The sequence below is a fragment of the Myotis myotis genome, unplaced genomic scaffold (assembly GCF_014108235.1).
Source record: "Myotis myotis isolate mMyoMyo1 unplaced genomic scaffold, mMyoMyo1.p scaffold_m19_p_4, whole genome shotgun sequence".
Lineage (NCBI taxonomy): Eukaryota > Metazoa > Chordata > Mammalia > Chiroptera > Vespertilionidae > Myotis > Myotis myotis.
The window spans coordinates 49382776-49391488 of NW_023416346.1; the positions used below are offsets into that span (position 1 = coordinate 49382776).

General features: G+C 46.1%; 2 pseudogenes; one reads left to right on the top strand and one right to left on the bottom strand.

Annotated features, from left to right (window-relative positions):
* Positions 1-224: 224 nt before the first annotated feature.
* On the bottom strand, positions 225-1576 carry LOC118653337 (annotated as a pseudogene).
* A 3989-nt stretch (positions 1577-5565) lies between these two features.
* Positions 5566-6442, top strand: LOC118653341 (annotated as a pseudogene).
* The last annotated feature ends 2271 nt before the right edge of the window (positions 6443-8713 follow it).

Sequence of the window (8713 nt, forward strand, 5' to 3'; positions counted from 1 at the left end):
GGTCAAGTAATAACCCATTGTACATATGTACCACTTTTTTTTAATACTTAGAATGTTTTATTTACTCTAGGTAGGCTGGGAACAATTACTTACATTTATACTTTTTAAGATATTTCACTTTATTGAAAAATAGATAATTTTTACATTATAGACTTGTGACTTTCATGTGTTTGCTGCTTTAGGTTGAGAAAACATCCAGCTCTTTCCTGCAATGTGTTTCAGTATTACAACTTATCAACAAAAGGTGTATGACCCAAATTTCCACTTGCTGCCATTGACTTCTGGCCAGAAACAATCTTCTTTGCAGCATTTATGACATAGGTGTCAGCTACTGAGTCAATCTGCTAAAGGACTGTGGATGGTGGCATGTACGAACCAGTAACAAGAGCTTGAGAACTGACTTCATCCAGGAATCCCTCAGAAGACTCCAATGACTTTAGGTGCCTATGTTCCAGCTTGTTCTTAGCAGCCTGGACATCTGTACTGGAAAGGTTTCCTGGAGCAATTGCTTTTACTTGGTTGTAGGCAGCCTTGATAACATCTCTGGCAGCTGCAGCTGGAGATAATGTAAATTCCAGAGTGCAGAATCTAGGTAGCTGGCATTAAAAGGGGAAATGTCAAATGGCTGGTGAAGCCCCTTGGCAGAAACTTGGTTCAGAGGGCTGGTGGCATTGCTGCCTCTCTTGACATGTGGCCCAGCACCCAGAACATGCTGGAGAACATTAAGTGCATTTCCTTCTGCCCTTCCTGAGGTAGCACTTTCTGCTGCAAAGCAGCATGGAGGAGACTGTCTCCATTCTGTTCTCAAATTTTACCTCCATGGTATCTGGCCTTTGCACCAGGTAAACTAAGCCCACACCTCATGTTCAGTACCTGTTCAGCAACTTGCTTCAGAACAAGATGACTCACACCAACTCTTATCAGAGCCATTCCTTCACTTGTAAAATGGTTCTGAACATAGTAATGTAACTCATCTGTTGTCACTTTTCCAATCCTATAATCAGGACAATACAAGGAGTTAGCCAAGGCATGTCGGTAAGCTGCAGGATGCAAATTTCAATGATATGAGCCTGTGGATTCTGAAAAGCCACAGCTTTGTCAATCCTTATCTGAGACAGAAGGGCAGCTACCTCCCAACAACGAAATTCAAGTGCTGTGGTGACATTGAGTAGGAACTCCATTAGAATATTAATGTCATCCTGCAGGCATTCCACAGTGTAGGCCATGTTTTCCCTTGTTGAAGTCACAATTTACCACCACCTGCTTCAATTCCATGGGTTATCTTGAAAGATGATGCTCCTTTTGTAGTCAGACTGGATGCAAAATGAAGCAAATGAGAGGTTCCTAAGTTGTTAGAGTCCTTGTACCTACTGCCTGCTTTAATGAACAAACCAATTCTTGATGAAGGAGCATAGTTTTCCAGAGAAGCAATCACTAAACCATTTGGTAATTTGGTAAACCCAAGGTCCTGAGGATGTGGAGGCACTCCTTCAAGGGTAGTCATGGCCTTCACTTTGGGAGCAACTCTGAGGGAATAAAATCTCAAGAAAGACCTGGCTCCACTTTGCAGCTGCATGGCCCAGAATTGCTCTGACCTACTGCCACTGCCAATGTAAAGGAAAGCAAGATTGTTGTGGACCTGTATCCACTCATCTATTGATGGGCATTTGGGTTGCTTCCATATTTTCCTTCTTGTAAATAATGTTATAGTGAACATAGGGTTGCATTTATCTTTTCAAATTAGTGTTTTGGGTTTCTTTGGATACCAGTATATACCCAGAAGTGAAATCACGGGGTCATAAGGTAGCTCTGTTTATATATTTTTTTAGGAACCTCCATACAATTTTCTATAGTGGATGCATCACCTTGCAATTCCACCAATAGTGTTCCAGGGTTCCTTTTCTCAACAACCTCACCAATACTTATTTGCTGAGTTAATGATGATTGTCATTCTGACAGGTATGAGGTGATTTCTCATTGTGGTTTTAATTTGCATGTCTCTGATGATTACTGGCATTGATTATCTTTTCATATGTCTATTGGCCATCTGTACGTCCTCTTTGGAGAAGTGTCTGTTCGGGCCCTCTGCCCATGTTTTAATTGCATTGTGGTTTTTGTGTGTGCTGCTTATGTGTGTGTTGAGTTATATGAGTTATTTTAAAAAAAATAAGTTTTTGATATTAACCCCTCATCAGATGTATCATCTTCTTCCATTCAGTAGGTTGCCTTTTCTTTTCTTTTTTTGGTGGAGTCTTTTGTGTGCAAAAGCTTTTTAGTTTGTTGTGGTCCCATTTGTTTATTTTTTCTTTCATTTCCCTTGCCATAGAATATATAATAAAAAATACCACTAAGAGAAATGTCCAAAATGTTACTGCCTATGTTTTCTTCTAGAAATTTTATAGGTTTTGTTAGTCTTATATTTAATCCATTTTGAGTTTATATTTGTATACGGTGTATGAAGGTGGTCTAGTTTCATTTTTTTGGATGTATTTGTCCAACTTTTCCAACACCATTTGTTGAATAGACTGTCTTTACCCCATTGTATGTTCTTGCATTCTTTGTCAAATATTAATTGTCCATAAATGTATCCCAGTGCCATGCTGTTTTGATTACTATGGCCTTGCAATATAGTTTGATATCAGGTAGCATAATATCTTCAACTTTGCTCTTTTTTTCTTTTTTGTTATTGTTAACCCTCACCTGAGGATATTTTTCCCATTGATTCTCTTTTAAAGAGAATGGGAGGGGTAGAGACAGACAGAAATATTGATGTGAAAGAGACACATAAATTGGTTGCCTCCCGCACATGTCCCAACCAGGGCCGGGGATCGAGCTTCAACAGAGGCACATACCCCTGACCAGAAACAAACCCATGACCCTTCAGTCCATGGGCCCACACTCTAAGCACTGAGCAAACTAGTTAGGGCTGTTTTTTTATTCTTAAGATTGCTGTGGCTATTTGGGGTCTTTTGTGGTTCCATATAAAATTTAGGATTATCACTTCTAGTTCTGTGAAAAACACCAATTTGTGAATCAATAGATTGCTTTGGGTAGTATGGATATTTTAACAATAATATTGTTAGTTATAACTAAACTATTCCAGGCCTCTTGTTGGTTTTTTTTTGTCAACTTTCAAGGCAGTGAATTGAAACAGATAGGTTGAAAGATTTGGTTTTAGACCTATATTTGCTTTTTACTAGTTTTGTGGACCTGGAAAACTTACTGGCCCCTCAGAGTTTGTTTCCTCATCTATAAAATAGGATAATCTATTTCCTGGACAGATCACATTTTTCTGGTGAGGACAAGTAATATATTGAAAAACCCATATGTAAGTTAATTGCTACTTTTCTAAAATCTTATACATATATAAAGTTGTTTTTAAAGATCCATTTCAACAACAAAACAAAATACTGATCCATCCTTCACACTGCTTTTTAAATTCTGTGTCTACCTTTTATATAATGATGCCCTCTGCTGTTCTCTTGTATATCTTTCAGACCATACAGGAGACATAGTCTATCTTCATTCTACCCAAGACTATTAGAATGGGAACGATACATGGCTATCAGTTGGTCTTATTTTAATGTATCTGTCCAACTTTATTTTAAAGATGAGAGCAAAATATGGACATAATGGTGAACTGCCTAAAATCAGTTAAATCAAGACAAGAACCTAGACTTCTAGACTCCAAAATCACTGTCCTTTAGTTAGAATGACAATATAGAACTATTAAAAACTATGGAGTTTTAATTAAATGTCCAAATAGACTTTATTATTATGCCCCAACACTTGTTCTTTCTCCTAAATTTATTATCAACATTAAAAGGTTATTGGTGGCATCTACCCAGTTACCCAAGACAGAAACCTGTTAGTTTTAATTTTGCCTTCTCCTTTACCCACCACATTAAATGTTATGTACTCTCTCTATTATGACTTTAAATAGTCTACCTTCTAAATACATTTCTACCTTCTAAATCTAGTAATTCTTCCTTCTAAATCTATTTCACCCTCTTCTTTATTTGGACTGCCATCATTTAAGCCTTCATCTTTCTTTAGACTGTGTTATATCAAAAGCCTCCTAAGTTTTTTAGCTTAGGTTAACTTAGCCTACATTCATTCTTCATTCAATAAAAATTTTGCTTAAATCCTTACAATGTTCAAGGCAATATGCTAGACATGGAGAATTAAAATAGAAACAGATATTGTGTTCTCAAAGACTCTAGTAAAGATAAATATGTAAACAAATATGAAATTTTGGTTCCACCAAAATAACTGATTGATGAGACAAAGCTGAGTTTATTCTTTCCACTGTAAAGGAAAGTATTAACTCAGCATAGACTTAGTAGCATTTTTAATACCAATAAGAGTTAAGCCCTGACTGGTTTGGCTCAGTGGGTAGAGCGTTGGCCTGCGGACTGAAGGGTCCCAGGTTCAATTCCGGTCAAGGGCATGTACCTTGGTTGCAGGCACATCCCCAGTAGAGAGTGTGCAGGAGGCGGCTGGTTGATGTTTCTATTGCATCGATGTTTCTAACTCTCTATCCCTCTCCCTTCCTCTATGTAAGAAAATCAACAAAATATATTTTATAAAAGAGTTAAGTTCCTAGGTACGTCAATCCTAATATATAAAAATCGAGGGTCCATAACATCCAAAACGACCAAATGCCAGCCTAGGGAGCTGAGGGAGCGGGAGCTGATCAATCAGTGGCAGCGGTGACTGGCCAGTGGCTGAAAAGCGAACTCTTGGTCCCTCCTCCCATCCCTCAGGCTCCAATAAATCGGTGGCAGAAGCAGGTGGAACTGGGGACTGGCTCCCTTAGTAGTCCTGCAGGCTCTATCTCAAGAGGACAGGCCAGGCACCAATGGACCAGCATTGCTGGCAAGATCCCGACAGCGCTGCCGGCCTCCTGGAACTTGGCCTCGGGCACTGCGGCCACTTCCCCTCCTTAGATGCTCCATAAGGAAGAAAGGATACCTCCAGCAGCACCAGGGGCGACCAGCAGTGACTGCTTTCCCCATGCTTCCTCCAGGTCATTTGAGCCCTCCCTGCTCCAGATGAAGTGTGATCACTGCACACAGAAGAAATGTAGTAAAAAAATAAAAACCAATGACCAAGGGCCCGCCTCCACGAGCTCTCAGGAGCCTCCGAGCATTGGGCACCCTGACTATTTTAGGGGCTTCAGGTGAGCAGGGGATGCAGAGGGGTCAGGAAACCACCCTGGAGGTGGGGCTGTTGGTCTGATCGCAGATCCATCCATCCTGCTGTCTGCCAACAGCCGCCTCCGTGGAGAATGGGAGAACAAAGGGAGAGGGCATTCTGCAAACCACAGAAGGAATCCAGGGTCCCAGGTACTTTGCCCTGCCTGCTGACACTTTCGGTTTCTCCCCTAGTCAGAGGCTCCGCCTGAGAGACCCTGGGCAGGCGCCTGGTGCAGCCACCTCTCTGCATTTGCCTGTTCTTCTTTGTGTCTATCTCTGTGCCTGTCAGGCTGTCCCCGAGCTTGCCTCCACTTCTAGAACTAAGCTTCTGGTATAGCGACGACCCACAAACCCTCATCCTTTTCCTATGGCAAGATACTTGCTCCCCACAGGGTACACCCCTTGACCCCCTCCCCCTTACCCTGTGACCCCTGAGTACCCAGAGCAGTTGCAGCATCCTGGGCCCGGACCAGTGCCAGTGCCCGCCCACGTGCCTGCCCCTGCACCCAGCTTCGCTCTCTTCCCCTCGCCTGGCCCCAGTGCCCTGGGGCCTGCTGCCAGGCCTTCTGCTCTTCTCTTGCCACTACCAAGGGTACCTCTGCCCTCAAATTCTTGGAGCCGATTGATCAGATTCTGATTCACCAGAAGGCTGTGCGAGTGGAAAAGCTCCTAGGCTGGGAGACAAGTAACCGGTATGAACTGCGCTCAGAGGCTGAACAGTGGCTGGGCACAGACACCAACTTTGAGGTGCCAGGTGGCTGAAGAGAGCAACTGCTGTGCACGCCTGTGCTGTGGGGCCTGCCGGCCCCTAAGCGTCTGTCTGGTGGACTCCAGGGACCGAGAGACGGAAGTACAGTCACCACCAGGCACCACCATTGGCCATGTGCTGCAGAACTGGCATCCCTTCTCAAGTTTTCCACTCAAGATGCTGATCGCCATATGATCCTGTGAATGGTGGGGCCCTGCTGGACCTGTGGCTGTGCTGCCGGACCTGTGGCTATGGCACAGACACCAACTTTGAGGTGAAGACTCTGGATGAGTCCCACAGTGTGGGCCGCATCAGCAAGCAGTGGGGGAGCGGGGGCTTCTCCAAGAGCCCCTCAGGAATGCAGATGACTTTGGCTTGCAGTTCCCGCTGGATCTGGATGTGAGTGAAGGCTGTACTGCTGGGAGCCACATTCCTCATTGACTACATGTCCTTTGAGAAGCGAGGAGGCACTGGTCCCTCTGCCATCACCAGTTAGACGTCATCTGAGGGTGAGGACCATCACCTCAGCCAGAACTCAAGATGGTCTCCTGGCCTGGCCTGTTCCCTCCTCAGAGGCAGCCCTTTCCTCCATGTACACTGCAGAGGACAAACAGGGATGCCTAAGAGGCTGGGGCCATGGTGCCCCATCCCTATCCTACTCCCCTGGCCTCCTTCACCTGTGGCCCCCCACAGAAGGGTATGTATGAGAGCCCTTCCCCTACTACCTCTCACCACTATCTCCGGCCATTCTGGAGTTTGGCTTTTGAACTTGCCCTACTCACTTCCTCTCACCCCCTTCCAGGGCTTCTGCTCTGGATGGGGCCTTTAGAATCCAGGGCTCTGGGGTTTTACAACAGAGCTGAGGTGGGAAAGGGTAAACAGCACCAAAGATGGCTGATATGGCCACCCACCTCTGCCTCAGCTTGACCAATTAGTTCAGCCTCAGAACGTGGCACTCAGAGGGGACCCCTACTTCCCCAGCAATGGCTCTAGGGCCTCAGCCCCAGTGCCAACCTCCTCTCCCTCTTACCCCTCCCCACAGCTGGTGCTTGCTGCAGCTCCGTGTGTCTTACTTAACCGCCCCTTCCTTCCCTGTTCCTACAAAGGAGGCTGCATCTTTGTATGATATATTCATATAAACTTTGTAACATTTTTGGGGAAAACACACACAAAAAAATGATGACCAAGAGAATGCCACAATCAACATTCAGAGTCCGGCTCAGGAGAATGGTGAGAAGGGAGACTTCCATAAATTGGCCGATTCCAAGATATTTCTGAGTGACTGCCTGATGTGTGACAATTGTGTGACTGCAGAGGAAGGAGTCCAAGTTTCTCAGCAGTTGTAAGGACCAGCGAGCAGGCAGGCAGTAAGGATTGAAGGGTTTTGGACTGCGAGAATGTGCAGGCTGGGCTGAGGGACCTGCCCCCCGCCCAGTGCATGAATTTCATGCACTGGGCCTCTAGTGTTATATAAAAAACCAAGATTAAAGGAAACAATGTTATTTGAGGACTAGAGGCCTGGTGCACAAAAATTTGTGCACTGGAGGGGGGGTCCCTCAGCCCAGCATGCCCCCTATCACATACTGGGAGCCCTCAGGGGATGTCCTACTCCCTGCTCCCTGCTCCCCTTGGGGAGTGGGCCTAAGCCACAGTCTGGCCTCCCTTTTTGGGAGGCAACCGGGCTGGTCAGCGGAAGGCACCAGCCCATCACCCCGCTGCTGCAGCCACTGCCAGTCACCGCAGCCACCAAGGTGTTTTCATCAACACGGATTCCAGTCCCTTTACTGTGAAAACATGACAACTTTCTTTAGGCATTTTCAATATGTGTCTTTCATAGGATATGACATTTCTTTATTATATTTTTTATCCTCACCTGAGGATATGTTTCCATTGATTTTTAGAGAATGTGGAAGAGAAAGTGAAAGAGAGTAACATCAAAGTGAGAGGAAAACTGATTGGTTGCCTCCTGCATGAGCCCTGACCTGGGCCCAGGCCAGGGAGGAGCCTGCAACCTAGGTACATGCCCTTGGTCAGAATTGAACCCAGACCCAGCAGTGGGCAGGCCGAGGCATTATCCACTGAGCAAAACCAACTAGGACAGGATATGACATTTCTTAACCCTCCAGCAGCGGACCTTCTTTTTTTTCTCCAGGAGTGTGGTGAAAAACCCTGGATCACCTATTTGGATTCTTATTACCCAAATTACTAAGAATATTACCAGTGGCATACAGGGAGCTAAGCCAATGAGCGGTCAGAAAAGGTGTTTCCTCTGAGTTCACACCAATTGCCGGCTTGGCCCCTGCCCAGGCCTAACGCCTCTGGCCAAGTCATTAGACCTGGGCAGGGGACCTCCAGCTCACTGAATCGTTGGCTCAGACCCTGCTCCCCATGATCGCTGGCTCTGGCCCTCTCCCCACCTTCACCAGCTCCCTCCCTGCTCCCCACAATCCCTGGCTCCACCCCTGCACAGGCCTAATGCCTCTGGCCAAGGCCTTAGGCCTGGGCAGGGGACCCCCAGCTCCCACCATCGCCGACTCCGCCCCTGCTACCCCCAATTGCTGGAACCGCCCCTGCCCAGACCTAACACCTCTGGCTGGGGCATTAGGCTTGGGCAGGGGACCCCAGCTCCCACCTTGGCCGGCTCCCCCACTGCTACTTGTGATCACTGGCACCGCCCCTGCCCAGACCTAACACCTCTGGCTAAGGAGTTAGGCCTGGGCAGGGGACCCCCAGCTCCCTATGATCGCCGACTCCGCCCCTGCTCATG